General features: G+C 44.0%; 1 protein-coding gene across 5 annotated transcripts in view; it reads right to left on the reverse strand.

The window, feature by feature from the left end:
- The window catches only part of fhod3b (formin homology 2 domain containing 3b), a 583240-nt gene that overhangs the window by 288835 nt on the left and 272735 nt on the right, over positions 1-21670 (reverse strand). The window lies entirely within an intron of this gene.

Below are 21670 nucleotides of genomic sequence, written 5' to 3' on the forward strand. Positions count from 1 at the left end.
ATGTGTGTGCACCCAAAAAGCTTGAATTGGAGGAATAGAGTGCTTCATGAAGACAGTTGCAATTTTAGATCTTTTTAAAAACAATTTTAAAAATCTGCATTGTTCAGAAGAACTTGGTTTATTTAAAATGAGACATTACTTATTGAATTAATCACTACCATAGTCTGTTTATGGTGTTTCCCAATTAATTCCGGTTTTAACATGATTTTTCATTACAGTGCGATTTGCAACAAAGTTTTAGACATAACCCTGTGCTCCTGTAAACCAGAACAACACAAGGAAGAGGTATTAGAAATCCTTCAGAGGGTGAAGATAGATAAGTCCCCTGGGCCGGATGGGATTTATCCTTCAATCCTCTGGAAAGCCAGGGAGGAGATTGCTGAGCCTTTGGCATTGATCTTTAACTCATCATTGTCTACAGAATAGTGCCAGACGACTGGAGGATAGCAAATGTGCTTCCCCTGTTCAAGAAGGGGAGTAGAGACAACCCTAGTAATTATAGACCAGTGAGCCTTACCTCAGTTGTTGGTAAAGTGTTGGAAAAGGTGATGAGAGACAGGATTTATAATCATCTAGAAAAGAATAAATTGGTTAGGGAGAGTCAGCACGGTTTTGTGAAGGGAAGGTCATGCCTCACAAACCTTATTGAGTTCTTTGAGAAGGTGACCAAACAGGTAGATGAGAGTAAACCGGTTGATGTGGTGTACATGGATTTCGGCAAGGCGTTCAATAAGGTTCCCCACAGTAGGCTATTGTACAAAATGCGGAGGAATGGAATTGTGGGAGATATAGCAGTTTGGATCGGAAATTGGTTTGCTGAAAGACGACAGAGGGTGGTAGTTGATGGGAAATGTTCATCCTGGAGACCAGTTACTAGTGGTGTACTGCAAGGGTCGGTGTTGGGTCCACTGCTGTTTGTCATTTTTATAAGTGACCTGGATGACGGCGTAGAAGGATGGGTTAGTAAATTTGCAGATGACACTAAGGTCGGTGGAGTTGTGGATAGTGACGAAGGATGCTATAGGTTGCAGAGAGACATAGATAAGCTGCAGAGCTAGGCTGAGAGGTGGCAAATGGAGTTTAATGCAGACAAGTGTGAGGTGATGCACTTTGGTAGGAGTAACCGGAAGGCAAAGTACAGGGCTAATGGTAAGATTCTTAGTAGTGTAGATGAGCAGAGAGATCTTGGTGTCCATGTACACAGATCCTTGAAAGTTGCCACCCAGGTTGACAGGGCTGTTAAGAAGGCATACAGTGTTTTAGCTTTTATTAATAGAGGGATCGAGTTTGGAACCAAGAAGTTATGCTGCAGCTGTACAAAACTCTGGTGCGGCCGCACTTGGAGTATTGTGTACAATTCCGGTCACCGCATTATAAGGAGGATGTGGAAGCTTTGGAAAGGGTGCAGAGGAGATTTACTAGGATATTGCCTGGTATGGAGGGAAGGTCTTACGAGGATAGGCTGAGGGACTTGAGGCTGTTTTCATTAGAGAGAAGAAGGTTGAGAGGTGACTTAATTGAAACATATAAAATAATCAGAGGGTTACATAGGGTGGATAGGGAGAGCCTTTTTCCTAGGATGGTGATGGCGAGCACGAGGGGGCATAGCTTTAAATTGCGGGGTGAAAGATATAGGACAGATGTCAGAGGTCGTTTCTTTACTCAGAGTAGTAAGGGAATGGAACGCTTTGCCTGCAACAGTTGTATATTCGCCAACTTTGGGGTACATTTAAGGCGTCATTGGATAAGCATATGGACGTACATGGAATAGTGTAGGTTAGATGGGTTTGAGATCAGTATGACAGGTCGGCACAACATCGAGGGCCGAAGGGCCTGTACTGTGCTGTAATGTTCTATGTTCTACGTAACACTTCAACACTACACGAGCACATCAACTCAGCATTCAATATTCTAGCCGATCTCTTCTATTTCTAGGCTGCATTCCTACCTTTCCCTTTTCTCCTCTCGTAATTACAATCTGAGATGCTGCCCTTGACTTTCATTGAACCTACAGGGATGAATCAATTTACAGGGCCACATTTAGCTCTGCAATAAAATGTTGAATGCTGATTACAACTGACTGCTCTGAATAAATCAATCTCTGTGCAGTATGCAAACACAAGACATCTGAAAAACAATCGTCTTTGCATCCTTGTTTGTATAATTCTCACTTCTTAAAATAAAATGACAGCATCTTATAAAACGCTGACCTTTCGAAGCAGGGAGGTTATGGAAATAGTGAACTCTCGGGAACAGTCACAAACAATAAACCCAAGGTACGGCCCAGTGACAGTTCAGAACACAGTGGAAACAACGGCTGTAAACCATTATCCCACCCCACAGAGGCTTTATAATCAACCCAGTGCCCGAATCATTTCTTAAACAAAATACAACTCCCATTTTCAATTGGTTTCAATTTGCTTTGAGGTCCATTATTGCAATTTGGCAATGATCAGCAGAATGAACATTGTTTACACTAATCATAAATGATCTGCAATCAATAACAGGAACTCTTGTGTCATATACGATCATAACATGTGGTCTTGAAGTTCTAATGAACAAAACAAGGAGTAAGCCATTTGGCTGTTTGATCCTGCTTCAACATTTAAAGCGTCACAGATGATACAATATGTGGCCTCCTCTTCAATTTCCTACCTGCACCCCACCACAGCTTTCTCCAGATCAATACGAAATCTGACGACAAAATAATCACATTTGGGCCATTGAATGTCTTCATGGGTGAAGTAGAGTAAATTAGCAGTCAAAGAGAAAAGTCACACTGGACTCTAAGCATTAGCATCTCTCTGCCCACAGATGCTCCCAGACCTGTCAAGTTCCCCCAGCATTCTGTGTTTGCTTCACTTCCTTCTCATCTCTCAATTACAATATCCTTCATTTTGAAACTCTATCTTGGAGTTCATTAAGTTACCACGAGGAAAAACAGTTTGAAAATCTATCTTTTCAAATCCCATTCAATTCATATATGATAAATTGGATCACCAGGCCCACTCTCCTTTCTACCAATCATTTCATACAAGCCTGAATTGCACAATCTTTTGCTCAAATGCTAATTCATTCTTCCCAAAATTCAACCCTTGGGAACATTCCTGAAGCATACAAACACTATATCCCTTGAGTAAGGAAACCAAAACTGAACAATATTCCAGATGCAGTCCCATAAATGCCTTGCACAGCCAAAAGAGAGGGGTATCTAGGGGCTCAGATACACAATTCTTTACAATTTCCCTCTCATACATACACGGTGGTTAAAAAGGCATTTAGTATGCTTGCCTTCATTTCTCTGCCCTTTGACTACAGGAGTTGGGAAGTCAACTTGAAGCTGCACAGGACATTGGTGAAACCTTTTCTGGAATAGTGCGTCCAGTTCCGTATTGGGAAGTGGGGGGGGGGGGGGGGGGGGGAGTCACCCTGTTCCAGGATAGTTATTAGGCTGGACAGGGTTCAGAGATTTACCAGGATGTTGCCAGGTATGGAAAGTTTGAGTTATAAAAGAAAGGCCGACTAAGCTGGGACATTTTCCACTGAGGCTTAGGAGGTTGAAAGGTGGCCTTACAGGGAATTAGAAGATCGTGAGGGGTTAAGGTAGGGTTAATAGGTGTTTGTTTCCCCTAGAATGGGGGATTTCAAGACTTGGGGACACATTTTTAAGGTGACAGGAGAGAGGTTTAAAAAAAACAGGAGGCGCAATTGTCTTTTCTTTTAGTACTTCCTGAGCAAGTGGAGGATGTGGACACAATTACAACATCTAAAAAGACACTGAGGTAAGTACATGAATGAAAAAGGTTTGAAAGGATATGGGCCAGGAGGAGATAGGCTAGTTTAGTTTGGGATTATATTCAACATGAACTGGTTGGACTAAATGGTCTGTTTTCATGCTGTATGACAATGCGTCTATGACATGTCCCTGTTTTTGCACCCTCTTCTCCTTTCAGTTAAGGTTAGCATTCTATTTGCATTTTTAACTACTTGCTATGGCTGCACGGCAAATCTAACACAATTTACAAAAACACCCGGAATTCTCTTTATTGCAGCACTCTGGAATGGCTCCATTTATATAATATTCTGCTCTGCTGTATTTCCCCACCAAAATGGACCACCTCCTTTTCCAACATTGTACTCCATTCTTACTCAGTCGCATAATCTATCCTACATGTATTTTGTGTCCAGAAGACATTTTGCCAAGGTGCTGCACAAGAGGCTGTTAAATAAGATAACAGCCTATTGTGCTCGGGGCAAGGTATTGGCGTGGACAGAGGATTGGCTGACTGGCAGAAAGCAGAATGTAGGAATAAAGTGTGTTTTTCTTCCTCCCAAGATGGCAGCCAATGACTAGTGGAGTTTCACAGAGGCGGTGTCGGGACCACAACTATACAGATTATATACGAACGATCTGGATGAAGGATCTAGGGCATTATTGCTAAGTTTGCAGATGACCTCCCAATTGATGACACAAAGATAAGTGGGGGCGCGCAGGTAGTGCTGAAGGAGGACATGAACAGGCAAGGAGAGTGGGCAAAGAAGTGGGCAGATGGAATACAATGTAGGAAAGCGTGAGGCTATGCACTCTCTCAGGAACAATTGAGGCATAGTCTATTTTCTAAATGGGGAAAGACTTCAGAAATCTGAAGCACAAAAGGGGCTTGGAGGTCTTAGTTGAGAATTCGTGAGTGGCATGGTGGCACAGTGGTTAGCACTGCTGCCTCACAACACCAGAGGCCCAGGTTCGATTCCGGCCTTGGGTGTCTATGTGGAGTTTGCACATTCTCCCAGTGACTGCATGGGTTTCCTCCCACAGTCCAAAGATGTGCAGGTTAGGTGGATTGTACATGCTAAGTTACCCGTAATGTTCAGGCTGTGTAGCTTAGTTGGGTTATTGGGGGAACTGGGTGTGAGTGGGATGCACTGGAGGTTCAGCGTGAACTTGTTGGGCCGAAGGGCCTGTTTCCACACTACAGGGATTCTAATTCTAACTCTGTGAAGGTTAGAATGCAGGCCCCACTGGCAGCTAGGAAGGCAAATGCAATGTTAACATTCATTTCAAGAGGGCTGGAATACAACAGCAGAGATGTAATGCTGATATTGTATAAGGCTTTGGTCAGACTGCATTTGTAGTACTAAAATGTTATTTTGGGCACTGTATGTAAGGAAGGATGTCCTGATATTGGCAGGGCAATCTACAAGAGGTTTATGAAAATGATCCCAGGGATGAAGGGCTTGTCATATGAGGAATCTGGGTCTGTGCCCAGAGGAGTTTAGAAGGACATTCGAAGGGTGGGGGATCTCATTGAAACTTACTGAATACTGAGACACCTGGACAGAGTGGATGTGGAAACGTTCCCATTAGGAAGAGTGTTTGGGACACAAGGGCACACCCTCAGAGAGAAGGGACAACCTTTTAGAACTGAGGTGAGGGAGAGTTTCTTCAGCCAGAGCATTGCAAATCTGTGGAGGCTAAGTTATTGAGTGTCTTTAAAATAGATATGGACAGATATAGATTAGTAAGGGGATCAAAGGTTACTGGAAGAAGGCAGCAGAATGGGGTTGAGCAACATATCCGCCACAATTTATTCCTGAAGCACTTGATGGGCCATATAACCTCATTCTGCTCCTATATCTTACAGTTATCTTCAGTAGATGTCTAGGTAAACCTTGGCCTGTTTTTGAACTGTTCTTGGGATGCTAATAAGCAGTCATTGCACTTTAAAAGCTTTTTGCAAACCACGAAAACAGGAAGAACTCAAAGCTAGTACAAATCGGGTATTTCGGGTAGAATTATGAAAAACCTTCAATTTGCTTTTTGGTCAGCCTGGATTTTCTGTCTTTTGTATCACCATGTCTAAGACCAGCTGAGCTAGCTACTGATAGACATAGGGCAGCATATTGCCCTGGGTACTAGGGTTGCCTTGTGCAAACTGGATGCATGAACAGCCCAGTGGCAATTTCTCAAAAGACATTTACCCCATAAATAATGTTTTTTTGGGTGGTTTATGATTCATCTATGTATTAGATAAATTTATATCACATATGTAACATACACACACTTACGCAGACATTGTATTTTGATATACGCCTTATTGAAATAACTTCAGTTAACTCCATTTCCGCAGTAATCAGGTAAATCCAGAATCGTTATATTTCCTCTACATCAAACGGCCCCTTGACATAGAGAAGTTATTTTGCCCCTTTCCCTGCAGCGTGATCCTGTACTGATCACCTCCAGTGCTTGTCCCCCTAACTCCAGCCACCAGAAATGGCACGCAAGGCCAATGGGCGAAACAGCTATTGCATTGCTTTCCAATCTCCCCTGGGAGACATCTGCCTTCGAACACAGCAATGCTGCAGAAATTGGCAACCCTGTAACAATGGGAAACAGCAAACCCAAAGCTGTGTCACATCATTAGAAGGGCAAAAGGAAAATACGTTAAACACTAGTGTCACTTGCAAAGTGACACAATAAGCAGCACAAGGTTTTGTCAAATAATTTTACTGACGTGTATCTAACTCTGCTTGTCAAACCTACATTGAGCATTTTAAGTTCTTTGGAGTTATGTTGGAGAGTTCTTGACCCTAAACATTGTTGTCTATTTAATTTAGGCAATAAAGAGTTGTTTCGCCATCTACCTCACTTCATATCAAGCACTGTGTGTAGTTTATTCATAATATACTCAGTCAAGCTAATATTTGAATGGAGAACTAAGATATTCAAACGGCTATGATCTGCAATCTAAACAGAACCACTCATCAAAAGTCATTTGACAAAGAGACACGTGCTGATTTCACCAGCTTTCAATAATACTCGGACATATTTAAATTAAACCTGGTGGCCACAGCGCACACTGTCCCAAGACAGAGCCCCATTACACAAACTTCAATCCTTCTATGCTCGAGAGCTCTGTGCATTCTTGCTCACACTTAATTGCTCCCAGACGTTAAACTTTAAAATGTTTAGGCAGTATCAGTCTTGTCTAAACATCAAAATGAAGTGCAGGTAGCTTGAAAGTGCCCAGGGATTTCAGAGGAAGATTGCACCAAGGTTATATTGTGGTTGCTGCCACAGGCACTACAAGCCTAGCTCGTAATTTCTCTGGAATCCAGGCTCACGTTGTCTTCATTTCCGGGTTGGTAAAAAAAAGAGTAGAAGCTACATGAAGTACTAGTCCAAACTGTACCAAGTTTTTGAACTATTCCGTCTCAGTGTGTGGCCATTGCTGGCATTTAATGCCAACCTAGCTGCCCGACAGCAAATGGTAAAGACTTAACAGTTTAAACCATTACCATTTAATCTTCCAGTTTTCTTGAAATGTTCACCCACCTTGTGTTGGAACATTTGTCCAGGCTAAATATTGGGAAAAGCAATTCAAGTGTCTGGTCCCTACCTGCCAAACTCCATCTTTCTCCTTGGCAAACGCCCACCCCCATACAAAATGTGTACAGCCTCTGTGTTGCATTTGACATGAAAAATCTCCCTTCTGTCAATCTGTAACACAATCAAGGCAGCCCTACCTCTGAAAAGCCAATGCTAGACTCTGCACGGTCTCAGCTGAGGAAACACCTACCCAAAAGTTTGGTATTTCCAGATTTATTCCACTATTTCAAGACTTGATTCCAAGGGTGTTCTGACCAACCTCCAATTCTGACATATCACCTTCAGCTGATGTGCTGCTGTATTCTAATATACCACTTTCCTATGACACATCATTCCTGTTTCTGTCATTGGCCCCCTTCCTGTTAATGCCTTAATTAAAAATTCTCATCCTACTTTTCAACACCAACCATAGTCTTACCCTTCTAAATTTCTGATGTGGAGGTGCCGGTGTTAGACTGGGGTGGACAAGGTCAGTAGTCACACAACACTAGGTTACAGTCCACCAGGCTTATTTGGGAAAAAAAAACGTTTCAAAGTAAGAGTCTGCCAAAACCTTGTGTTTTCAAATTAACCTGTTGGACGATAACCTGGTTTCAAATTTCTGTAACTGCTTCCAGCCATAAAAACCTTTGCAATTTCTGCACTCAAATCACCTCATCAGGTCCCAAGTTCTTTAAATCCCTTTGCTAAACATCTCCACCTTTTTAACTCCTCTTCCCTCCTTTAAAACACTCCTTACAATCTATCACTTTGGCTTTAGGTCATGTGGCCTAACAGTCCTTTGTGTTTCATAACTTAAAAGTTAAAGCCAGTTATCCAAGTCCACGATGCTCCTGCGCCCACTGCAACAAGGATTGTGAAACATGTTTACTGACAAGCACACAGAAACAAAAAAAAATACACTTGAAAAAAGGGCAAAAAAACTTTCAATTCAAACCTTAACGTTGGAGAGGAAACATTCAGATTTGGCAGAACCTCAGACAGTATGGGGACTAAAATGGAAACTGGCTACCCAGCTCTTATCCAAACAGCAAAGAACCATGTTACCAGCTCTCATCTCACTTAGCAGGCAACATCACAGCGAACCCAATCCAATGGCCAATTCTAAGCCAAGGTTTGGATCAATCACCATTTTACTTGGGGGACAGGCAAGTGAAGGTGATTCCACCTTAAAAACTTGTTAAGCTCCTACGCAACAAAATCAGACATTCCAATTTAATGGAAAAAAAATGAATGTTTTTAGATTAAAGTTCATCTTCAGCATTCACTTTTTAACAACTGTTTCTGCATTATTATTGAGAACAGGGCTGCATCGTTCAGTTAAAATTTAAGGGAAAATATTGCATGTTGGAAAGGCAGCTATATAATTTGGAAAGTCAAACACAGGATTTTGACAACCATTTGTGATTAACCAAGTGGGAAATTAAGCCTTCAACGAACAAGTGTTCTGATGAATTTTGGCAACAACAACAGGGTCGAAATTTAACCCTGTTCAGGAAATCCAGTGGTCACATTGTTAAAATGGACACTGTGTCCTATTGCCCTCTCCAGGTTGCAGAGGTAAAGACAGTTTGCTGCCAAACTGGCTTCCCTCCGTTTAATTCACCGAGTGTTAAAATGGTCCCTGTAACCAAACACATTAAGCTTTTAAACATATGACTGGTCTATTTAGAGACAGAAACCCTCATCAGAATATTTTCCATTTCAGATTAAGCCTAGAAATGACAACTAAATTCTTGATACACAAAATAAATGTCCTAACACCATATCATGCAACAAAAGAGGAATCTGCCCACAAACCTTTGTCAGGTTTTTAAAAATATCTTCATTGAAGGATGTAGATAGTTGCTGCCCAGGCCAACATATACTGCCCACCCCTGATTACCCATGTGAGCCACCATTTTGAAGCACTGCAGTTCACATGGTGTAGGAAGACCCACACAGCACTGTAAGGAGCTTCAGGATTTGGAACCAGTGACATTGAAGAGTGGCAAAGCTCCAAATCAGAATGGCACTTGGTGTAGGAGGGGAAACGTATTTCTGTTTCATCACATTTATTCAGTCTCCTGCAGATCTCAGGCTCCCAAATTCCAACTCTTTCTAGCCTCAAATGACTGACAAAGCTAGTAAAACTTTACTAGATACCACAGACTCAAGTCACTATTTATTCTGCACAGTCCATGAAAAGTCATTGCAAAACTGCTTCGCTACCTTTTACACAAATGAATCCATATTAACATGTAAACTTTTACATTGAAGCATAATAGGTTGCCATTTAACTACAAATTATAATTAAGTCTGTAAAAAGTGTTAACGTCAAGAATGCCTTGGTAACGGTGACAATTTCATATTGATTTGTCCCTTCTGCACCAGGCTCTGGATCAGGGAATCCCAACCCCTTTGTAGCAGGACACCTGAAGGAGGAGCTCCTCACAAAAGGCTCTGTCTTTATTCTGCAGCACCCCCACAGCGCCCAGCACTGCGTGCGTGAGCACACACAGTTGATTTTGCTACCAAGTATTAAAGCAGTTGACTGCAACAACCAGGCATTTTTCCCCACCACCTGCAGTTACTTTTCAATATTCTAGAGGGCGATATAACCCTTGCATTTCATCACATCTGCCACAGCCCAATGGTATCAATGTGGATTTCACAAGCTTTCAAAATCTCCCCTCCCTCTACCGCATCTCAAAACCAGCATAGCTCGTCCCCGCCTCCCTAACCTGTCCTTCCTCCCACCTCAAGCCCCACCCCCACCTCCCACCTACCAACCTCATCCCGCCCCCTTGACCTGTCTGTCCTCCCTGGACTGACCTATCTCCACCCTAACTCCCCACCTACACTCACCTCTACTGGCTCCATCTCCGCCTCTTTGACCTGTCTGTCTCCTCTCCACCTATCTTCTCCTCTATCCATCTTCTATCCGTCTCCCCCTCTCTCCCTAATGATTTCAGAACCTCCTTCCCCTTCCCCATTTCTGAAGGAGGGCCTAGGCCCGAAAGGTCAGCCTTCCTGCTCAGCCTGTGTTCATCCAGCTCTACACCTTGTTATCTTACATCTGGCACAGCGATGGGAGATACTTGTAAGCAGGCTTCAATTAATCATTTGCTTCTTGCTGTCGGGCAGCAAACTAAGATTTAATATTAAATTTGATAGGCCTCCCATTAGGCCCAACAAACATCTCATACCCAGCAAGTAAACAGCAACCTCTCACTAACTGACATGAACTTCCAAAGTGAAGCACTTAATAATCATGGCCACATACACCATAGTCAGGAGGTTATAAATAAGTCTTGAAAATCCCTATTAGTTGTAAAAGCTGCAAACCCTCTCAGCAACTGTAAAATTGTGCAACATCTTCATGTTTGGATACAATCCAACAATCTCGACAGGAAGTCAGAGGCATATATAGGGGAGGTGTTGGTAATATCACTGAATTAGTAATCCAGGCTAATTGGGGATAAATGGTTCAAATCCCACCATTATAGATGAGAGAGAAAGCTGGAATAATGGCAATTGAGTAGCCACTACCAATTTCAGCAAAAAACCATCTGATTCACTACTGCCACTTAATATCACTAATGTCTTTGCAGAGAAGGAAGTCAGCCACGGCCTGGTGTACAGTGACTCCAGACACACAATAACATGGCTGACTCTTAATCATCCCAAGGACAGGTAAGGATGGGCAGTAAATGTCAGCAGAACTTTCTTCCCGTGAATGATATTTTTAAAAACAAAAATCCATTGCTGAAACTCACAGACAGCTGGGCTAGTTCACAGGTACCCGCTTGAAAATGCCATAAAAAAAACCAAGCGGGGAGAAACCCTGTAGAAGCTGCTTCTGCAGGCTTAACAGAAACCACTCAGCTCCTCACCGAAAGGGCCCCTTTGGATCCAGGCTCTGCAGGTTTTTAACTAGAGCAATTGGAATTGGAGCAGCGTGGAAAATGAAGTTTAATTTGGGACCTGTGTTTCAGAGCAGCAGGATCATCGCAGTGAACATGCTGTTGCACTGATCCAACTGATGATTGTAGTTGGAAGGAAGCTTACTTCACCAAGTTTCCATTGATTACTGTTCATCTGAGTGAGCACCTCGATATTCAGCATCAAAAAATGCCATACAGACCTCAGCGCATGAGGTGCAGCTCCATTCTATGTATTCGCATTCAGCACTTAACCATGGAAAGACATCATGGCACCCCTGCTATGAGCAGATCCGGGAGACTTTTGCTTCTTCACATTGCAATGCTGACTGTCTCTGCACTCCAGAAATATATTAAAGTGTGCAAACTACAGACCCACATCAAATCTCAGGTCAATAGCAATTATATTACTTGTGTGTTTATCTATGGAAAACAGTGAACAGAGAAAATGCCCACGTTACTTTATTGCTGGCTTACTTGCAGGAGTATCAGGAGATTTTTACAAAATCAATTAAATCTGGAAACACTGCTGTAATTCGAGAGAATTGGCATTTCCAAAAATGGTCAGGAGGTTCAATGCCAAGTGACATTATTTAAGACAATACAGATGGTCTGGAAGGTCTGGCTGGTGTCCGTATCTCTAAGCTAGAAGCTGTGGGTTCACATCCCAAACCGAGACTAATGGCCCAGAAAGCTGTGTTCATCACATGATCAAACAAGAACCTTTACAAGATGCACTAACAGCAGATGATAAAACAGCAGGCACTCAGTCCACCAGGTGTTGGAACAAAAAGTTGAAGCCTCCACCAGCACGGTCTACAGCTTCAAAATTACATTAATGCAAGAGTGCATGTTGTCACAGTAATGTAGACTCAGTGAACCGCAACATCTCACCAGCGGATCTTCACAGGTCCAAAAATATATCCATTCAATGAAACTGAACCAATATTTAATCTAATAATAATTGACAAGGAACCTGCATCAACATACTAAGGGTGGCCAGTGATACAAATCTAACCTGCGCCAGCCATATCAACACTGTGGTTACAAGAGGTCATTAGAGGTTGGGCATTCTGCCAGGAATTCTCTTCCCACTGGCCAAAACCCATTTACTGTCAAGGCACAAGTCAGGAATGTAATGAAATATTCCCAAATTCATACGTCAAGTGAGATTTCAACAACACTCAAGAAACTTGACAGAATCCAGGACAAAGCAAGCCACTCGATTAGCACCACATTCACCCGCTCTATGACTGACACAACAGTTGCAGCGTGGACCAACCAGAAAGTGTACAACAGCTGACCAAGGCTCCTTCAACAGCTGCTTCTAAACAGTAGCCCTCGTCCACTTAGAAGAACAAAAGCAGCAGAAGCATGGGAACACCATCAATTACAAGTCCCCCGCTAAATCAAAAATCACACCCACCATCCTGACTTGAAAATATAATCATCATTCCTTCACCGATTCTGGTTCAAAATCCTGGAATTCTCTTCCAAATGGCACTGTGGTGCACCCACATCGCAGCAATCTCACTACCATCTCTAGAATGTCGAGAGGATGGGCATCAGATGCTGGGCTGGCCAGCAACAATGATGTTCCATGGAATGACAGCAAACTGAAGTTTGCATAGGTCTCCCCAATTATAGAACAACACGTCCCAAAAATGTTACAGTCTGATTGTTCATGTCTTCCTTCCCATATACTGGAAACATGTGGGACATTGATAATTGACAAGAGCATGAACAGTATTCAGTTGTTAACTCAAGAGAATCTATGGCCCTCTTTCTAGCTTGTCCATTCACCCGCACAGTCCTCAATGCAATAGGTACGGTTTCCCAAGTCCCTGCATTCCTTTCAAATTTCACTTCTGCTCAGCCTTCCTGAAGCTATGTCACAAGTCAGTTGCTGTGCATAATTCTTCCAGATCACCTGTACATGCCTGAAAGCACACTATAACAACTCAAAGCAGAATATCCTCAGCATGAGATCAGGCCAATCTGAGAAAACAAGCACTCAAACAGCAGTTGTTTGTGACCAAATCATCTAAGTTAAACAGCATAGTTACTGATTTCACAACTCAACAGCTTGTAGCATATCCTAGTATGCATTCAACTTTGAGATCATAAGGTGGGTTACGGAACGTTCAGCTGAAGTGAATGGCTTTTCCTGCCAGCTTGAAGCACTGGCAAGGTAGAAGTACACACCTGTTGCTTCTGGAATTTTCTAGTGGAAGGATTTTGAGATTTGTTTGTGTGAATATTGATGAGGTGTTGCATTGCTCTCAGGTAAAAAATGTGTAATTAACCATATGTGGTTTACACCTTAGCAACCCTGCAAAGACATGTTTAATGCTAATACACAGCCACGGAAAGGGGTCATTTTGTCATTAATGCTTCTGAGGAAGGGCTAATTGGTTCGTTTAACTGCCCAATTCCTATAAATGCAATTTCAGGAAATCTTTCACACGCCCCACAAGTGCAACCGTTCTAGACCGCCACGAAGCAATGGATGACGCAAGCTGGCGCTAGGTCTTGTAGAACAAGGGTCGCCATTGGGGAAGATTCCATCTTGCTGGTTGTCAAGTACCACATCATAAACAAAGTGGTAACAGTCTGAAAACTTATAAATCCTGTTCTGTCCTCGAGATGGAAGTAGTGCGGCACAGTTTTGTCCAAGGCCATCCTTGAAGCCCACGACTTTGACTAATATTTCACCGTCCCTTTATCCCCGCACTCCCAATAGCTCTCTTGACTCGACCCTTACTACTCCATGGACATCATTCTGTTAACCAGCTACAACAATGCAGAATGCGCAACCCTGCTGTAACCGCAACGCAATGATTTAAACTTACAGTTTACAAAAGAATGGAAGATATCAAGCCACTGTTCCTCATTTTGGACCTTCCCAAACTCACCCTGAAGTGTTATGATTCATGTGGAGCTGCTACCAAAGGTAACGTGTCACACAAATCACTGCTAGATCGATAAGCTCGGTTAATAATTTCAATTGTGTCTAACAAAAAGAACAGATGTCTTATCTTAATCACAGCTTTGGCTCATCTTGCAGCCAACTCTTGGCCCAACAGGCCCAGACAGACAGACTGCCCCATGCTCTGAGGGAACTTATGTAAAGTATGTCTTTCCATGAAAGGCACTTAAAACAATAAAAAAAGTAGTTATTTTCAAAGGGACTAAATTCCTGAAACATTCATAAATGCAAAGGACAATCATTAAGCTTAAATCTGCCAGTTGCTGACAACTTGATTGGTTCGAAACAATAAATAACTCATCAAATCATACAACTGTGTCCTGTAAAGTGCTGGGTTTGCCTCCTGCACGGTGCACACAAACAGTAACAGCACACCCACCTGTTTGACAAGTGTTAGTCTCGCACACAAGGAACGGAAATGCCAATGCTGTGCCTGGCACTGTAGACAGCTTGAAAATAAGTGTGCATACAGGGCGACATGGAACATTAAGGTCATATGCTGTTGGCTAGATTTGCTGCGATTTTGGATGCAAGTTTTGAAACCTCTGCAGATGTACTTTTCAAAAAAGAAACACACACACGCGCACACACACACGCGCACACACACACACAAACTCTGCATGGATCGATGGAGATGCAGAGGTTGAAGTTGGACAAATCTGGGTGCCAGTCAGCACATCATTCAATGCCTTTTCGAAAGGCCACATTGCTGTAGTTGGAGAGGACCACACTGCAGAGGAAAACACATGCACTCTTTTCATTTTAGCCTCCACGTTATTTCAGCTGACATCATGATTTCTTTTTAAAAGGAGAGGATCTGTATTCTGGTCCATTCTTTTTTTGTATAGTGAACTGACCCAGACAAACAAACTGTATTTTCCATCAGGTAGCGTACACGTTTTAAATGGGAACCTCCTGTACAGCAGATGCAGCTTTACTCTGCACCTGAAAACGGGATTCTTGGGGAGCACTGCTCTGTATAATTACAGCACCAGTCTCAGAGTCAGCTCTGATCAGATTTTGTTCTTAAAAAACAGGCTCACGGATTTCCAATTGCACATTGCATCGGCTCACCAAAAGGTCAGGTGGAAGATCCATGAATTTCCGAATTGGTGCAGCTGTATGCAAGGCTGGTGTTGTCTGAGATGTAACACAGCCTGCCTAGAATTGGGATTTTCAATAACAAGTGCCAACAATTTCTCCGATTTACTACATTTTCTACTTCTCTTTATAACCTACCAAGGCTCTTGCTTCTGCCCATGTTTCTAGACTCTTCTAGCTCTCAATCCCACTATTCCCTTTCAATGCTAGTCTCCTGCAGGTTCCAGATTTTCTTGGCCCTGCTGTTGGAAATGGGCCTTCAGCTGTTCAAGCCCCCAGAACTTTGCAATTCTCATCCAAAACCTCTTTGCAAAATCATTCCTCAACACTTATTTCTTGATTCTTTCCCACGTGGTCCCATTTGATTCTCTCAGACGGTGTGTGACCCCAGACAGAGAATGTAGTGGGTTGACTGGGGTAAACGGGGGTGTTCTAAAACAGCTGGGCTTGCACATAACAGAAGTGAACAGGAAACTCTTCACAGCTTGTGGTTAAAGCAGTGGATCAGGTTTCAGTGCTGTGCTCAAAGACAGAGCGTTAAAAAATATATAAATATTTAGAGGGGTAGAAGGAACTGCAAATGCTGGAGAATCTGAGATAACAAGGTGTAGAGCTGGATGAACACAGCAGGCCAAGCTGCAGAGGAGCAGGAAAGCTGACATTTTGGGTCTGGATCCTTCTTCAGAAAAAACACAAAAAATATTAAAGCAGTGGATCAGGTTTCAGTGCTGTGCTCAAAGACAGAGAGCAAAAAAATATAAATATTTAAAGGGGCTTGTAGCTGTGAAACGTATGTCAGAGCTCCACAGTCACTAATGTTGCCACACATAGGACAACTGCAAAATCTTGCCCCACAGCCTCACTGAGGGTCATGGCCCACAATTTAGAAACATCCACCTTAAACCCATTTCACTGGCTGCTCTTCTCGTCACTGTCAATTTGGATCTAACCCAGTTAAACAAGAACCCAAGGCATGACAGTACAATTGTGCAGATGCTGAAAACCTGAAACAAACACAGGCTGCTAGAGGAACTCAGCAGGTGACAGCATCTGTGGAGAAAGGAAAACAGAATTAACGTTTCAAGTCAAGCATGAAGGAGAAAGAGGAGCCCTTCTTCCACAGTAAGAATTCTGAAATGGTGTATTTTTCAGAAACGATCAACGTTGAGTCTCTCCACAGATGCTTCCAGACTTGCTGAGCTCCTCTAATCTTGTTGGTGCTAGTTTCAGAAAAATCAGACACCTTTCAAGATGGATTGAGTTTGTTAAGTCCTTCATTTTTTAAAAAAATTTTTAATTAATCTATTTTTCCTACATAATCTGTTCAGAGACATTAACACATCCAGGGGCAGGGACACCAATGTACCAGAATAAGACTCCCTATTTAGTCTTAATTTTTAAAATTTATTTTTCTAATCAACCTGTTCAGGGATGTTACTGCACAGCTCTGGAGCAGGTGGGACTTGAAACCAGGCCTCCTGGTTCAAAAGTAGGGACGCTACCACTTATTTAGAATAATGGGAACGGAGGTCTGGGCAGTTGAATGTTCCTCCTGCAGAATGTGGGAGGTAAGGGTCACCACTAGTGTCCCTGCTGACTATATCTGCAGGAAGTGCACCCAACTCCAGCTCCTCGAAAACCGCGTTAGGGAACTGGAGCTGGAGCTGGATGAACTTCGGATCATTCGGGAGGCAGAGGGGGTTATTGAGAGGAGTTACAGGGAAGTAATCACTCCTCAGGTACAAGAAAAAGGCAGATGGGTTACGGTCAGGGGATGGAAAGGGAACCGGCAGGCAGTGCAGGGATCCCCTGTGGACATTCCCCTCAACACTAAGTATACCGCTTTGGATACTGTTGGGGGGGAGGACTTACCAGGGGAAAGCAGTGGGGCGCAGGTCTCTGGCACAGAGTCTGTCCCTGCTGCTCAGAAGGGAAGGGGGAAGAGGAGCAGAGCAGTAGTCATTGGGAGCTCCACAGTTAGGGGGACAGATAGGAGGTTCTGTGGGGATGAGAGAGACTCACGGTTGGTGTGTTGCCTCCCAGGTGCCAGGGTGCATGATGTCTCTGATCGTGTTTTTGGGATCCTTAAGGGTGAGGGGGAGCAGCCCCAAGTCGTGGTCCACATTGGCACCAACGACATAGGTACGAAGAGAGATGGGGGTTTAAGGCAGAAATTCAGGGAGCTAGGATAGAAGCTGAGAGCAAGGACGAACAGAGTTGTTGTCTCTGGTTTGTTGCCCATGCCACGTGCAAGTGAGGCGAGGAATAGGGAGAGAGAGGAGTTGAACACGTGGCGACAGGGATGGTGCAGGAGGGTGGGTTTTGGATTCTTGGATAAATGGGGCTCTTTCTGGGGTAGGTGGGAACTCTACAAGCAGGATGGTCTTCACCTGAACCAGAGGGGTACCGATATCCTGGGGGGGGGGGGAATTTGCTAAGGCTATTTGGGTGGATTTAAACTAATTCAGCAGGGGGATGGGAACCAAAATTGTAGTTCGAGTATGGAAAAGGGTGAGAGTAGGGTGGTCTGAAATAAAGTTTCAGGGACGCAAGATGGCACCGGCAAGCAAGAAGTTGGTTTGAAGTGTGTCTACTTCAATGCCAGGAGCATCCAGAATAAGGTGGGTGAACTTGCAGCATGGGTTAGTCCCTGGGACTTCAATGTTGTGGCCATTTTGGAGACATGGATAGAGCAGAGATGGAAATGGTTGTTGCAGGTTCCGGGATTTAGATGTTTCAGTAAGAACAGAGAAGATGGTAAAAGGGGGAGAGGTGTGGCATTGTTGGTCAAGGACAGTATTACAGTTGCAGAAAGGATGTTTGGGGACTTGTCAACTGAGGTAGTATGGGGTGAGGTTAGAAACAGGAAAGGAGAGGTCACCCCGTTGGGAGTTTTCTATAGGCCTCCGAATAGTTCCAGATATATAGAGAGGCAAAGATAGCAAAGATGATTCTCGACAGGAGTGAGAAAGACAGGGTAGATGTCATGGGGGACTTCAACTTTCCAAATATTGACTGGGAACACTATAGTTCAAGTACTATAGATTGGTCAGTTTTTGTCCAGTGTGTGCAGGAGGGCTTTCTGACACAGTATGTAGATAGGCCAACAAGGGGCGAAGGCACATTAGATTTGGTACTGTGTAATGAGCCCGGCCAGGTGTTAGATTTGGAAGTAGGTGAGCACTTCGGTGATAGCGATCATAATTCTGTTATGTTTACTTTAGTGATGGAAAGGGATAGGTGTATACCACTGGGCAAGAGTTATAGCTGGGGGAAAGGCAATTATGATGGGATTAGGCAAGATTTAGGGAGCATACGATGGGGAAGGAAACTTCAGGGGATGGGCACATTAGAAACATGGAGCTTATTCAAGGAAAAGCTCCTGTGTGTCCGAGATAAGTATGTACCTGTCAGGCAGGGAGGAAGCAGTAGAGCGTGGGAGACGCGGTTTACCAAGGAAGTGGAATCTCTGGTCAAGAGGAAAGTAGGTGGCTTATGTTAGGATGAGATGTGAAGGCTCAGTTAGGGCACATGAGGGCTACGAGGTAGCCAGGAAAGACCTAAAGAGGGAGCTCAGAAGAGCCAGGAGGAGACATGGGAAGTTGTTGGTGGATAGGATCAGGGTAAACCTTAAGGCTTTCTATAGGTATTTAAGGAATAAAAGAATGACGAAAGTAAGATTAGGGCCAATCAAGGATAGTAGTGGCAAGTTGTGTGTGGAGTCCGAGGAGATAGGGGAAGCACTAAATGAATATTTTTCAACAGTATTCACTCTAGAAAACGACAATGTTGTTGAGGAGAATACTGCGATACAGGCTACTAGACTAGGTGGGATTGAGGTGCACAAGGAAAAGGTATTAGAAATCCTTCAGAGGGTGAAGATAGATAAGTCCCCTGGGCCGGATGGGATTTATCCTAGGATCCTCTGGGAAGCCAGGGAGGAGATTGCCGAGCCTTTGGCATTGATCTTTAACTCATCATTGTCTACAGAATAGTGCCAGACGTCTGGAGGATAGCAAATGTGCTTCCCCTGTTCAGGAAGGGGAGTAGAGACAACCCTGGTAATTATAGACCAGTGAGCCTTACCTCAGTTGTTGGTAGAGTGTTGAAAAAGGTTATGAGAGACAGGATTAAAAATCATCTCGAAAAGATGAAATTGATTAGGGATAGTCAGCACGGTTTTGTGAAGGGTAGGTCATGCCTCACAAACCTTATTGAGTTCTTTGAGAAGGTGACCAAACAGGTAGATGAGAGTAAACCGCTTGATGTGGTGTATATGGATTTCAGCAAGGCGTTCGATAAGGTTCCACACAGTAGGCTATTGTACAAGATGCGGAGGAACGGGGTTGTGGGAGATATAGCAGTTGGGGTCGGAAATTGGTTTGCTGAAAGAAGACAGAGGGTGGTAGTTGATGGGAAATGTTCATCCTGGAGACCAGTTACTAGTGGTGTACCGCAAGGGTCGGTGTTGGGTCCACTGCTGTTTGTCATTTTTATAAATGACCTGGATGAGGGCATAGAAGGATGGGTTAGTAAATTTGCAAATGACACTAAGGTCGGTGGAGTTGTGGATAGTGACAAAGGATGCTGTAGGTTGCAGAGAGACATAGATAAGCTGCAGAGCTGGGCTGAGAGGTGGCAAATGAAGTTTAATGCAGACAAGTGTGAGGTGATGCGCTTTGGTAGGAGTAACCGGAAGGCAAAGTACTAGGCTGTTAAGAAGGCATACAGTGTTTTAGCTTTTATTTATAGAGGGATCGAGTTCTGGAACCATGGAGTTATGGTGAAGCTGTACAAAACTCTGGTGCGGCCGCACTTGGAGTATTTCGTACAGTTCTGGTCAGAAGGATGTGGAAGCTTTGGAAAGGTGCAGAGGAGATTTATGAGGATGTTGCCTGGTATGTAGGGAAGGTCTTACGAGGAAAGGCTGAGGGACTTGAGGCTGTTTTCGTTAGAGACAAGGTTGAGAGGTGACTTAATTGAGACATATAAAATAATCAGAGGGTTAGATAGGGTGAATAGGGACAGCCTTTTCCTCGGATGGTGATGGCGAGCACGAGGAGGCATAGCTTTAAATTGAGGGGTGAAAGATATAGGACAGATGTCAGAGGTAGATTCTTTACTCAGAAAGTAGTGAGAGGATGGAATGCTTTGCCTGCAACGCTAGTAGAATCACCAACTTTAGGTACATTTAAGTCATCATTGGTCAAGCATATGGACGTACATGGAATAGTGTAGGTTAGATGGGCTTCAGATCGGTATGACAGGTCGGCACAACATCTCGGGCCAAAGGGCCTGTACTGTGCTGTAATGTTCTATGCACCACTGCATCACCATCAGTCTTGCAGCTTCTGTCAATATTGGTCCTACCCAGGAAACCTTGAGATCAACTCAGTCAATTAATTAACCCCAATTAGTTCATCCACTTCACCAACACCTTCCACCCCAACCATCAGTTCACCTGGGCCATCTCCAGCACATCCCTCACCTTCCTGGACACCTCAGTCTCCATCTCAGGCAACCAGCTTGTAACTGATGTCCATTTCAAGCCCACTGACTCCCACAGCTACCTAGAATACACCTCCTCCCACCCACCCTCCTGCAAAAATTCCATCCCCTATTCCCAATTCCTCCGCCTCCGCCGCATCTGCTCCCACGATAAGACATTCCACTCCCGCACATCCCAGATGTCCAAGTTCTTTACGGACCGCAACTTTCCCCCCAGTGATCGAGAACGCCTTTGACCGCGTCTCCCGTATTTCCCGCAACACATCCCTCACACCCCGCCCCCGCCACAACCACCCTAAGAGGATCCCCCTCGTTCTCACACGCCACCCTACCAACCTCCGGATACAACGCATCATCCTCCGACACTTCCGCCATTTACAATCCGACCCCACCACCCAAGACATTTTTCCATCCCCACCCCTGGCTGCTTTCCGGAGAGACCACTCTCTCCGTGACTCCCTTGTTCGCTCCACACTGCCCTCCAACCCCACCATACCCGGCACCTTCCCCTGCAACCGCAGGAAATGCTACACTTGCCCCCACACCTCCTCCCTCACCCCTATCCCAGGCCCCAAGATGACATTCCACATTAAGCAGAGGTTCACCTGCACATCTGCCAATGTGGTATACTGCATCCACTGTACCCGGTGCGGCTTCCTCTACATTGGGGAAACCAAGCGGAGGCTTGGAGACTGCTTTGCAGAACACCTCCGCTCAGTTCGCAACAAACAACTGCACCTCCCAGTCGCAAACCATTTCCAC

This window comes from Stegostoma tigrinum, chromosome 2 (assembly GCF_030684315.1).
Source record: "Stegostoma tigrinum isolate sSteTig4 chromosome 2, sSteTig4.hap1, whole genome shotgun sequence".
Lineage (NCBI taxonomy): Eukaryota > Metazoa > Chordata > Chondrichthyes > Orectolobiformes > Stegostomatidae > Stegostoma > Stegostoma tigrinum.